General features: G+C 54.9%; 1 protein-coding gene across 2 annotated transcripts in view; it reads right to left on the minus strand.

Moving 5' to 3' along the window:
* The window catches only part of RIN2 (Ras and Rab interactor 2), a 215,154-nt gene that overhangs the window by 93,729 nt on the left and 108,414 nt on the right, over nucleotides 1-13,011 (minus strand). The window lies entirely within an intron of this gene.

Genomic DNA, 13,011 nt, shown 5'->3' on the forward strand with positions numbered 1-13,011 from the left:
GCGTTTTTTTTGCCGCGTTTTTGGTGCGTTTCTGATGCAGTTTTTTCCGGACATTTCCCAATGCATTTTATAGTGAGAAATCCACAAAAAAAAACAGCAAAATTAATGAACATGCTGCGTTTTTTACCTCGATGCGTTTTTTCGTGGAAAAAAACGCATCATGTGCACAAAACATGCGGAATTCATTCTAAATGATGGGATGCTTATTGTATGCTGTTTTTGGTGGTTTTATAGCGTTTTTATCGCGAAAAAAAAAAAAAAGACATGAAAAATTAGCAACATGTTCACACAGCCTAACAGCCACATGTATGACCAGAGCTGGTAATAAAACACAAAGGTAGAAATAAATGTCCGTCAGCAGGAAATGACCGGACCTGCCACCACCATTATACATTATTGTTGAGGGCATGTAAACACTACAAGTACAGCAAACGATCAGAGTGCCGGAACTCACCTGCAAAAAATATTCACAATTTAGAAAATTCAGTTGAGAAAATTGTCAGATTCTTCCAATATTTGATTACTAAGAGCTGAGAAATAATTGTTCTTGTATGATTTCTGGCCAAATAAAAAAAAACAAAAAAACAAAAAAAAAACAACTCGGACTTAAACCAGTTTCGCGTGTGTGTTTTACGTCACCACGTTGAGCTTTCGGTGAATTTTTGATGCTGCAGATTTTCTGCACCATTTCTGATCCCATTAAGTAAAATAGGTCATTTGTATTTCTTCGAAAATATGTAGCGCAAAAAACTCATCAATCTCTCACCATGGGAGGGTAGCCTTACAGTCTGAGCACGGACCGCAATGTACGGACGGACTGCGGCTCTCCTGACTTGAAACCAACACTCAGAGGCCAGGGCAGGCCGTACATTGTGGTGTGAACTCACACCATCAAACAGGTGTAAAACCTGCCTTAAAAAGGGTTGTCCTACAAACAAAGTACATTTTAATAGATGGATCTTGGAAGCATAATTATAATAATAATAAGCTTCACAATTGAATGTGTTAAAAAAAATGTTTATGTGTTGAGACAATCTTATTAAATAATCTTACAAGACCTATTGCTGTACTTTGTACATAGGACAACCTCTTTAAAGTAAAGCTTGACACCTGATAAACTAAGCATCATATTGTTAGATTGCCATATAAGTACTGTAATTGCTTATCAGGGTTACTAAAAAAAAGGAGCTATTCCCTGCAGCTGCCCTCCAGGCACCATTCCCTTCAGCTGCCCTCCAGGCACCATTCCCTACAGCTGCCCTCCAGGCACCATTCCCTACAGCTGCCCTCCAGGCACCATTCCCTACAGCTGCCCTCCAGGCACCATTCCCTCCAGCTGCCCTCCAGGCACCATTCCCTTCAGCTGCCCTCCAGGCACCATTCCCTGCAGCTGCCCTACATGCACCATTCCCTGCAGCTGCCCTACATGCACCATTCCCTCCAGCTGTCCTCCATGCACCATTCCCTTCAGCTGCGCTCCAGGCATCATTCCCTTCAGCTGCCCTCCAGGCACCATTCCCTTCAGCTGCCCTCCAGGCACCATTCCCTGCAGCTGCCCTCCAGGCACCATTCCCTGCAGCTGCCCTCCAGGCACCATTCCCTGCAGCTGCCCTCCAGGCACCATTCCCTTCAGCTGCCCTCCAGGCACCATTCCCTTCAGCTGCCTTCCAGGCACCATTCCCTTCAGCTGCCCTCCAGGCACCATTCCCTGCAGCTGCCCTTCATGCACCATTCCCTTCAGCTGCCCTCCAGGCACCATTCCCTTCAGCTGCCCTCCAGGCACCATTCCCTGCAGCTGCCCTCCAGGCACCATTCCCTTCAGCTGCCCTCCAGGCACCATTCCCTTCAGCTGCCCTCCAGGCACCATTCCCTTCAGCTGCCCTCCAGGCACCATTCCCTTCAGCTGCCGTCCAGGCACCATTCCCTGCAGCTGCCCTCCAGGCACCATTCCCTTCAGCTGCCCTCCAGGCACCATTCCCTTCAGCTGCCCTCCAGGCACCATTCCCTTCAGCTGCCGTCCAGGCACCATTCCCTTCAGCTGCCCTCCAGGCACCATTCCCTGCAGCTGCCCTACATGCACCATTCCCTGCAGCTGCCCTACATGCACCATTCCCTCCAGCTGTCCTCCATGCACCATTCCCTTCAGCTGCGCTCTAGGCACTATTCCCTTCAGCTGCCCTCCAGGCACCATTCCCTTCAGCTGCCCTCCATGCACCATTCCCTGCAGCTGCCCTCCAGGCACCATTCCCTGCAGCTGCCCTCCAGGCACCATTCCCTTCAGCTGCCCTCCAGGCACCATTCCCTTCAGCTGCCTTCCAGGCACCATTCCCTTCAGCTGCCTTCCAGGCACCATTCCCTTCAGCTGCCCTCCAGGCACCATTCCCTGCAGCTGCCCTCCATGCACCATTCCCTTCAGCTGCCCTCCATGCACCATTCCCTGCAGCTGCCCTACATGCACCATTCCCTCCAGCTGCCCTCCAGGCACCATTCCCTTCAGCTGCCCTCCAGGCACCATTCCCTGCAGCTGCCCTCCATGCACCATTCCCTTCAGCTGCCATCCAGGCACCATTCCCTGCAGTTGCCCTCCAGGCACCATTCCCTTCAGCTGCCTTCCAGGCACCATTCCCTTCAGCTGCCCTCCAGGCACCATTCCCTGCAGCTGCCCTCAAGGCACCATTCCCTTCAGCTGCCCTCCAGGCACCATTCCCTTCAGCTGCCCTCCAGGCACCATTCCCTGCAGCTGCCCTCCAGGCACCATTCCCTTCAGCTGCCCTCCAGGCACCATTCCCTTCAGCTGCCCTCCCGGCACCATTCCCTTCAGCTGCCCTCCAGGCACCATTCCCTTCAGCTGCCCTCCAGGCACCATTCCCTTCAGCTGCCGTCCAGGCACCATTCCCTGCAGCTGCCCTCCAGGCACCATTCCCTTCAGCTGCCCTCCAGGCACCATTCCCTTCAGCTGCCCTCCAGGCACCATTCCCTTCAGCTGCCCTCCAGGCACCATTCCCTTCAGCTGCCGTCCATGCACCATTCCCTTCAGCTGCCCTCCAGGCACCATTCCCTTCAGCTGCCATCCAGGCACCATTCCCTGCAGTTGCCCTCCAGGCACCATTCCCTTCAGCTGCCTTCCAGGCACCATTCCCTTCAGCTGCCCTCCAGGCACCATTCCCTGCAGCTGCCCTCAAGGCACCATTCCCTTCAGCTGCCCTCCAGGCACCATTCCCTTCAGCTGCCCTCCAGGCACCATTCCCTGCAGCTGCCCTCCAGGCACCATTCCCTTCAGCTGCCCTCCAGGCACCATTCCCTTCAGCTGCCCTCCCGGCACCATTCCCTTCAGCTGCCCTCCAGGCACCATTCCCTTCAGCTGCCCTCCAGGCACCATTCCCTTCAGCTGCCGTCCAGGCACCATTCCCTGCAGCTGCCCTCCAGGCACCATTCCCTTCAGCTGCCCTCCAGGCACCATTCCCTTCAGCTGCCCTCCAGGCACCATTCCCTTCAGCTGCCCTCCAGGCACCATTCCCTTCAGCTGCCGTCCATGCACCATTCCCTTCAGCTGCCCTCCAGGCACCATTCCCTGCAGCTGCCCTACATGCACCATTCCCTGCAGCTGCCCTACATGCACCATTCCCTCCAGCTGTCCTCCAGGCACCATTCCCTTCAGCTGCGCTCTAGGCACCATTCCCTTCAGCTGCCCTCCAGGCACCATTCCCTTCAGCTGCCCTCCATGCACCATTCCCTGCAGCTGCCCTCCAGGCACCATTCCCTGCAGCTGCCCTCCAGGCACCATTCCCTTCAGCTGCCCTCCAGGCACCATTCCCTTCAGCTGCCTTCCAGGCACCATTCCCTTCAGCTGCCCTCCAGGCACCATTCCCTGCAGCTGCCCTCCATGCACCATTCCCTTCAGCTGCCCTCCATGCACCATTCCCTGCAGCTGCCCTACATGCACCATTCCCTCCAGCTGCCCTCCAGGCACCATTCCCTTCAGCTGCCCTCCAGGCACCATTCCCTGCAGCTGCCCTCCATGCACCATTCCCTTCAGCTGCCATCCAGGCACCATTCCCTTCAGCTGCCTTCCAGGCACCATTCCCTGCAGCTGCCCTCCAGGCACCATTCCCTGCAGCTGCCCTCCAGGCACCATTCCCTTCAGCTGCCCTCCATGCACCATTCCCTGCAGCTGCCCTACATGCACCATTCCCTCCAGCTGCCCTCCAAGCACCATTCCCTTCAGCTGCCCTCCAGGCACCATTCCCTCCAGCTGCCCTCCAGGCACCATTCCCTTCAGCTGCCATCCAGGCACCATTCCCTGCAGTTGCCCTCCAGGCACCATTCCCTCCAGCTGCCCTCCAGGCACCATTCCCTTCAGCTGCCCTCCAGGCACCATTCCCTTCAGCTGCCCTCCAGGCACCATTCCCTTCAGCTGCCCTCCAGGCACCATTCACTTCAGCTGCCCTCCAGGCACCATTCACTTCAGCTGCCCTCCAGGCACCATTCCCTTCAGCTGCCCTCCATGCACCATTCCCTTCAGCTGCCCTCCATGCACCATTCCCTTCAGCTGCCCTCCATGCACTATTCCCTTCAGCTGCCCTCCAGGACCCATTCCCTTCAGCTGACCTCCAGGCACCATTCCCTTCAGCTGCCCTCCATGCACCATTCCCTGCAGCTACCCTCCATGCACCATTCCCTTCAGCTGCCCTCCAGGCACCATTCTCTGCAGCTGCCCTCCAGAACCCATTCCCTTCAGCTGCCCTCTAGGCACCATTCCCTTCAGCTGCCCTCCACGCACCATTCCCTGCAGCTGCCCTCCACGCACCATTCCCTTCAGCTGCCCTCCAGGCATTCCTTTCAGCTGCCCTGCAGGCACCATTCCCTGCAGGCACCATTCCCTGCGGATGCCCTCCAGGCACCATTTCCCGCAGCTGCCTTTCATGACACCATCAGCAGAATACAGATGCCATTTATGACACCTTTCTTAACTGAACAACAGGACTGTACTGATGGACAAAGTGACAACTACTTAGACTGTGTCACCTAGGTGGTTAGCCTCAGTGATGTGAAGCCGAAGGGCAGGGTCTAGCACCATTTGTGCTGAGAGTGGGTTTTATTATTGGGACCAGATTTTTCAGCTGAGTTTTAAGAACAGCTAGAGAAGTTGTGTCACAGATTTACCGCGACAGAGAGGGGCCAAAAGATGCAGCTTCTGATTTCTCCTACTCCTGCACTGATTAGAAGCACATCACCTTCTTATTAAACGGTGTAAATTTCTTTGGGCAGTGCAAGGGTTAATCTGCTCAGTTGAGAGCTCCTGGAAGCTTTCCTGCCTTAAGGCTCTCAGCTGTGACCTGTTGGTCACTCCCATCTCCTATATAAACTGGACCCTGGCTAGCACTCATTGTCAGAGTTAGCTTATGCTGCATGGCTGGTGGTTGTTATTGGAGAAGGCTTTTGGTGGATTTATCTGTGACTGTTGCTAGGTTTTGGGTGTGTGATGATCCCTCTCATTCTCCTACTTTGGTTTTACGCCATCCTTCACTCCCCGATGCATTCCTCTGTTGTCTGAGTATATTTGTATGATTGGTATTTTTCCTTATTGCTGTTTGTATTACCTTGTTAGTCTGGTAGGTGTATTATGGTACACTACTGCTCTCCTCTTCCCTGGCTGCCTATGTGAATGCTACCGACTACCAAAGACCTTGATCCACCACACTTCATTTAGAGAATATGGTCATTATAAACTATGTAGAAAGCATCTACTTTTGCTCAATCTCTTGTTTAAAGGGTTCTTATGAGATAATAGAAAAGTTTTCTTTTAAAAATAATGACATTCCTATCTACAATTCATTCCTGGTATAGCAGCTCAGTTGGTATAAAGGAGAAGTCAGAGATTGGAGAACATTCAGAAAAAGGTAAGCATGTAAAATAACAAAATAAGGACATCCACAGTCATGGTCTGTAGCCCAAAAATTAACACGATCGGGAAGCAGTGGAGAGATGATACAGGAGTATTTTCTAACTTTACCTTTATTTTGTCTGATCTCAGACAACCCCGAAAGTGAATAGCTGCAATCCCAAATACAGAACAAGGACAAGAGTGGAAACCAGACCTGGCAAGCAAACCACTTACCCAATGATACACAATATAAAGCACCCCGATTACTGCAATAGTTTTCATATTTTTGTCATCATGCTAAGAAATGACCATACCGACAGGAATTATCCCAGAGTTATTCTAATGATCTTGAGAAATAGCAAAATACCTTTTCAAGGTCAAATAGACCTTAGCAATGTAATAATTAACCTGTGCCATAAACAGAGACTGCAGCGCATACACAGCTACATCATCTACACAGGAGCACGTCACACAGCGAGCGTCTGCGCTGCCCCATGTACAGGTTATTATACCGCTTTACACAAAGGCACCTCGACTTACTGCAAACGGAAAGTGAACAAGAAACAACACAAATGATTGCATCTAATAAACTGAAGATCGTAACATAATGTAATAAGCATCCAATACAGAAGAACAATAATTATGAAACTCAAAATAAACTAATAAAACTGTAAGTTTCTACCTGTGCCCATTGGAAAAAAATACCACTATGTTCACATTTTCCCAGTTAGCTAGCTGCAATAAATGAATAAAAGAATTAGCATTTTCTCCTATCCAGAAATAGTATCACTTCTGCTCATAGATTGTTAGATGTTACATTTCAGCCACTTTTATCTAAATAGGGATGGGCTGCAATACAAAATGCCACCTGTAAATAAGAGTGTCGCTGTTGAGCACAATCTAATACAAGCCAGCACCTGACATTGGTATTGTCGACTATCATGCTTAATTACCTTCCCCAAGGGATCACCGACCCCTTTTCCTGCCCAACCACCGAATAACGACATGAGTCTCAAGTTGGATATAATTGGCCACAGCGGCCTTTATTATAACAAACAAAACATATAACCATAAATGAGCTGGGAAGGGGTCCTTGAAGCTAAAAATCTGGTGTCACCCAAAGTATAAACAAGTGGACAAGAGACCAACGATAGATTACCCTCAGCCGTTACCCCACAGGCTCGAGAGCACCAAAATACCCCGAAGGGTTACCATTGTCCACTTCCAACTTAGGAATCTGGCCCACCGTTACCAAGATTCCCCCAGATCACCAGACCCGCAACCAAAACTTAAACCAACTGGAGAATCCGTATCCCGACGGACCCCCCAGGCCAATTTAGCACCAACTCCAAGGACCCCTCCCCCCGCCACCACGAGGATACTTGACCCCCTCAAGTACCCGAGACCCCACCAACCTTAACCGCTATGGCCCGCTCAATTCCAGACTGTAAGCCCAAGGCCCACAAATCCGTGCCCACCGCGTTCAGATGAACCCCGTCACCCAAGAGATATTGGTCACCACCACACTCCAAATCAAAATGGCGCACGGCCATACCTCCGTTCCGCACAACAAAACCCGACACGGCCCGATTCACCTTAATTCGGGCTTTGTTGATCTTGTCCACCGATCTGGCATGCATCCAAGATGTCCGAGGAACAATCTCAGACCACACTATGGTCATCTCCCGAAACGAAACCCACAACCGGAGCATGTCATGTTTAATGTCCCGGATCAACTCCCGACAAGGACGAATTCCCAGGTCGTTTCCCCCGACGTGTAGAACCAAAATATCGGGGGGCCTGTCCAGTCGAATGCCATTGTGCACCTCCTCCAGGACTCTGTTCCAACCTAAACCCCGAAACCCCAACCACCTGATGACGGCCACGTCCCTGGAAAACCCGAGCTGTCTTCCATCCTGTTTGACGTCGGCCCGTCTCGCGCCCCAGTACACATAAGAATGGCCGACAATCCACACCAACAGCGGGGATGAACCTGGAAAACATAAGCAACTTAGGCAATCCCAAACAAACAAAAATCAAACCGTTCCAAGCTGTTCAAGGCCTCACATAACTCCGATAACGACCGGACTCCCACCGCCCAATCCTCCGCACCACCTCAGGAGCCAATCCATTTCGCGCAGCCTCAGTAGCAGCCCCGATCCGGAAAGAATGGGAAGCGAACCTAGCAGCATCTACCCCAATAGCCTTTAAACACTGCCGAAAAACCGCTACAAACTGATATTTAGACAGGAAGGACCCATCCGCATGACACAACAAAGGCCCGCCGCCACGCGGGCGAAAACTAACAAAAGCCTGCCAGGAACTGATAGGACACATAACAGAACCAGGAACTGCACCCAAAACTACTTTTTTACCCCGCCCCATCTGATCCGTCTTAGACCTTCGAATCCAAAACTGCAAAGACCCCTCGGAAGCAAAAACATCCCCCGCCCACAGGCCCCCCTGACGAACCGTAGTAGGCGAGACCAACTCCCCAATCCTCAAAGCTCCGTAAAAGGCCAACGAAAAGGCTAAGCGAAACAACGCAACCTCGAAACTAGAAACACAAACGTCACTCAAACGTACCCCCAACCGCTCCAACATCTCAAAAGACACCGGGCGCCTACAATCACCCCGGCTGCATGATCTTCTCAGCCCCTTCGCAGCCTGCCTTACCAGAAAGGACTTTGTCACGTCCTGGAGACCCCGTAACTTGAAACCAAAAGCTAACGCCGCTATCATCCTGTCCACCTTCGCCGCCGACCATCCCTGATCCGCCCCATGCCTCAACCACAGCAACAACGCCCCCACCTGTTCCGAACCCGCATTCGCAACACCACCAGCCGCCAGCCAACTCTCCCAACTGTTCCATACCGCCTGATAAACCGACCACGTACTCGGAGCCAAGGACGCTTGTATTAAAGGCTCTGCAGCCCGGACACCACGCTCCAAAGTTCCGCCGGGCATTCCAGGCCCGTCTCCTCGGCATCTGGCGCCAGCGACCGAAAACGCTCCCACTGGAAACGAGACAAAGAATCGGCAATGCAGTTATTAAACCGGGCACATGCGAAGCTGTGAAATAAGCATTCAGGTGTAAGCAAGACAAAACCAACTGCCGAAGAACTCTGATCACCAGGGGAGACGCCGTCGTCAAACTGTTGATGGCACACACAACCGCCATATTATCACAGTTAAAACGCACCCTTCTGTTCCGAAACTCGCCGCCCCACAGCTGCACCGCCACCAAAATTGGGAAAATTTCCAACAATGTGATGTTCCGTACTAGACCTGTTTCAAACCAGGCTTCCGGCCATCTGGCCGCGCACCACCGGCCCCTAAAAAAGGCCCCAAAACCAATACCGCCCGAAGCGTCAGTGAACAAATCCAAATCAGCGTTACCCACTGCCTCTTCCATCAACAACGAACGCCCGTTGTAACAAGACAAAAAACGGTCCCAGACCTCCAGGTCAGCCTTATGCTCGGCCGACAAACGCACAAAATGATGCGGGGCAGTGACCCCGGCCGTAGCACTGGCCAGTCTCCGTGAAAAAATTCTCCCCATGGGAATAATTCGACATGCAAAATTCAACTTCCCCAAGAGCGACTGCACATCATGCAGAGGCAATTTTTTCAAACGTCTAGCTCGGGCCACCTCCTCCCTCAGACCCAACACCTTGTCCACCGGCAGCCTAAACTCCCATTTCTCAGAATCAATGACAATACCCAAAAAGGACAAGCTCGTGCACGGGCCCTCAGTCTTGCCCGGCGCCAACGGAACCCCGAAACGCTCCGCGACCCAAACAACAGTCTTTAACAAGACCTCACAACATGGAGACCGGTCAGGGCCTACACACAAGAAATCATCCAGATAATGAATTACCGAGTCCAAGCCGGACACATCCCGCACCGCCCATTCCAGAAAGGAACTGAAAGCCTCAAAATAAGCGCACGACAGCGAACAGCCCATTGGCAAACATCGATCCACATAAAACCCGCCGTCCCAATAACAGCCTAACAACCTCACGCTATCAGGGTGAACCGGCAACAAACGAAAGGCCGACTCAATATCGGTTTTAGCCAGCAATGCTCCCCTACCACAACTGCGCACCCACCTGGCTGCTTCATCAAACGACGTATAGACCACCGAACAGAGCTCCGGATCAATCCCGTCATTAACCGACCTCCCCTTCGGGTATGACAAATGTTGAATGAGCCGGAACTTATTCGGCTCCTTCTTGGGCACTACGCCCAAGGGTGACACCACCAAATCTTCCAAAGGAGAAGTCAAATACGGACCCGACATCCTACCCAACGCCACCTCCTTACTCAACTTCTCAGACACCACCGACGCATGCAACTTGGCCGATCTAAGATTCTTCAACGTCGGAGGTACCGCAAAACCCGGAGCCGGTATACAAAAACCAACATCAAACCCGGGCCGGAGTAACTCTGCCCTTTCCCTATCAGGATACCTATCTAGATAAGGGGCCATCGCGACCAGCTTCACTGGAGTCTCCCCCTTTGGGATTACCCTCTGGCCTCCCTTTCTTCTTGAAACATTTAGAGGCTCCGTGTGAGCCGCCATTGCAGTGTGAGCACAAATGCTTGAACTTGCAAGTCGCCCCGATCTTACACTGGCCCTCGTTGAACTGCCAACACACGCCATGCCTCTGACCGCCGGATTGTCCCGCTGGACCACCGGCTCCTGAAGAGGAACCCTGCCCAGAACCTTGGCCGGAAGTTCCGGCCCCCCCCTGAAAGGAGTGACCAAACTTCATCGGCGCCATCACCCGTAACCACAGGCCGATGTCCTTCTGATCCCATCTGATCGCTGGACGAACCGCCTTCCGCTGCCGAAACTGCTCATCATATCGTAACCATGCTTGGCCACTATAGACCCTATGCGCCTCCCCTATGGCGTCCATATAACAAAACAAAGCTGAACAATTCTCGGGAGCCTTTTCGCCAATAACACTCGCCAAAATCGCAAATGCCTGAAGCCAGTTCACAAACGTCTGAGGAATCAGGCGCCACCGCCGCTTTTCCTCATCTTCCTTCTTACTATCCTCTTTTTTATTCTTGTCCAAATTAAATTTCTCCAGAGGTAACAGCGAAAATATCTCCACATACTCATCCTTCCAAATCTTCTCACGCACTTCTTTCTTTAAATGCGCCCCTAACGGCCCTTCAAAGCACACGTACACCTCACCACGCGCCTTGTCATCGAGCCGAATACCCCCTTCCTTCTCCTTCTCCGTCTGTACAGACACCGACACCGGCTCGGCCGAACCACTCTGGTCGCCCGACCCACTGCCTAACGACGCTAACCCCGAATCGGACAATCCGACCCAAGCTGACAAAGGGGACGGACCTGGCCTACCACTATTCAAACGAGACAACAGCTCCCGCACCCCCGACAACAACTCACCCACCCCTTCACGACTCATATCCGCACTCACGCCACGCTCCACACACCCCCCAACCCGATCCACCGCAGTCATAATCGGCGTTGACAACGCCGGGGACAGACAAAACACAGAATGGTTCTCACCAGGCTGCAGGAGAGCTGCGGTCCCCCCAGCCGCAGACGCCGTCGCCATCCCGCCGTCTCTTGACCGCGAAGCCGTCCGTGCGTCCATCCTGACGTGGACCTCGCTCCTCACCGATCCCGCTGCTCCGCCCCCGGCAGAGGGGACTGTGCCGACCCCGTCACTCCAGGAGGTCGCCGGGAATCCGTCGGGCCCAAACCCGGACCCGCCGACCACAATGCTGCCATCTGCCGCCGTCCCCTGGGAAGGTGCGGGCCCGGTCGCAGCTGGAAGAGGGGAATGACGAACCCCTGCTGAATCTGGCCGCCCCGCCGAGTCTGGGGCGCCGCCTGCTGCTGATGGGATGCTCCCCCGCCGTCTCGTGGCGCCGCCAGGACCAGGCCGCACGGGACCGGAGTGACCGCCGCGGCCCGCCGTGCCACGTGACCGTTCTGGCGCGCGTGGGCCCAGACCCCCCGGTGAGTGAGAGCGAGGGCCCAGCCGCCGCTGCAGGCCCCAGCGCAGCCGATGGATTCCTCCCGGACCGTGGCCTGCTGGGGCGTTTGCACGCAGGCACACGGCCCGGAGGGTCCCGTGAGGGGCTCCTGCGCCGCCGCTGGGGAGTCGGGGCGGCATCGGGGGACAATCGCTGAGGGGGGCGCACGCGCCTGGACCGCCGCTCACCGGGCCCAGCCGCAGATGTATCCGCGCCGCCGCCGCTGGGACCACCCAAGATCCCGTCACTCCAGGAGGTCGCCGGGAATCCGTCGGGCCCAAACCCGGACCCGCCGACCACAATGCTGCCATCTGCCGCCGTCCCCTGGGAAGGTGCGGGCCCGGTCGCAGCTGGAAGAGGGGAATGACGAACCCCTGCTGAATCTGGCCGCCCCGCCGAGTCTGGGGCGCCGCCTGCTGCTGATGGGATGCTCCCCCGCCGTCTCGTGGCGCCGCCAGGACCAGGCCGCACGGGACCGGAGTGACCGCCGCGGCCCGCCGTGCCACGTGACCGTTCTGGCGCGCGTGGGCCCAGACCCCCCGGTGAGTGAGAGCGAGGGCCCAGCCGCCGCTGCAGGCCCCAGCGCAGCCGATGGATTCCTCCCGGACCGTGGCCTGCTGGGGCGTTTGCACGCAGGCACACGGCCCGGAGGGTCCCGTGAGGGGCTCCTGCGCCGCCGCTGGGGAGTCGGGGCGGCATCGGGGGACAATCGCTGAGGGGGGCGCACGCGCCTGGACCGCCGCTCACCGGGCCCAGCCGCAGATGTATCCGCGCCGCCGCCGCTGGGACCACCCAAGATCCCTGCCAACTGTGCCTCCAGCCACCCGGGAGGCTGCAGCGCCGCCGCCGCCCGCAACTGGGTAAGCACGCTCTCAATGGCCGCCATAATGTCGCAGGGGGCAGCGCTCCTTCCTGCTCTCGATTCCACAGAGCGGGAAGTGAAGCGCTCCTCCCCCTGTTCCCACCATACCCCTCGCCGGCAGTACCCCTCCTCCAGGAACGAACCCCACGCCCCCTTTTCTCCCTGCTCCAAACCCCCTGTCATGGCGGCTTTCTCGTACGCCGCCCGGGGGAGGGGGCGGGCGGCTCGCTCCAGCCTGTCT

Source organism: Ranitomeya imitator, chromosome 5 (genome assembly GCF_032444005.1).
Source record: "Ranitomeya imitator isolate aRanImi1 chromosome 5, aRanImi1.pri, whole genome shotgun sequence".
Lineage (NCBI taxonomy): Eukaryota > Metazoa > Chordata > Amphibia > Anura > Dendrobatidae > Ranitomeya > Ranitomeya imitator.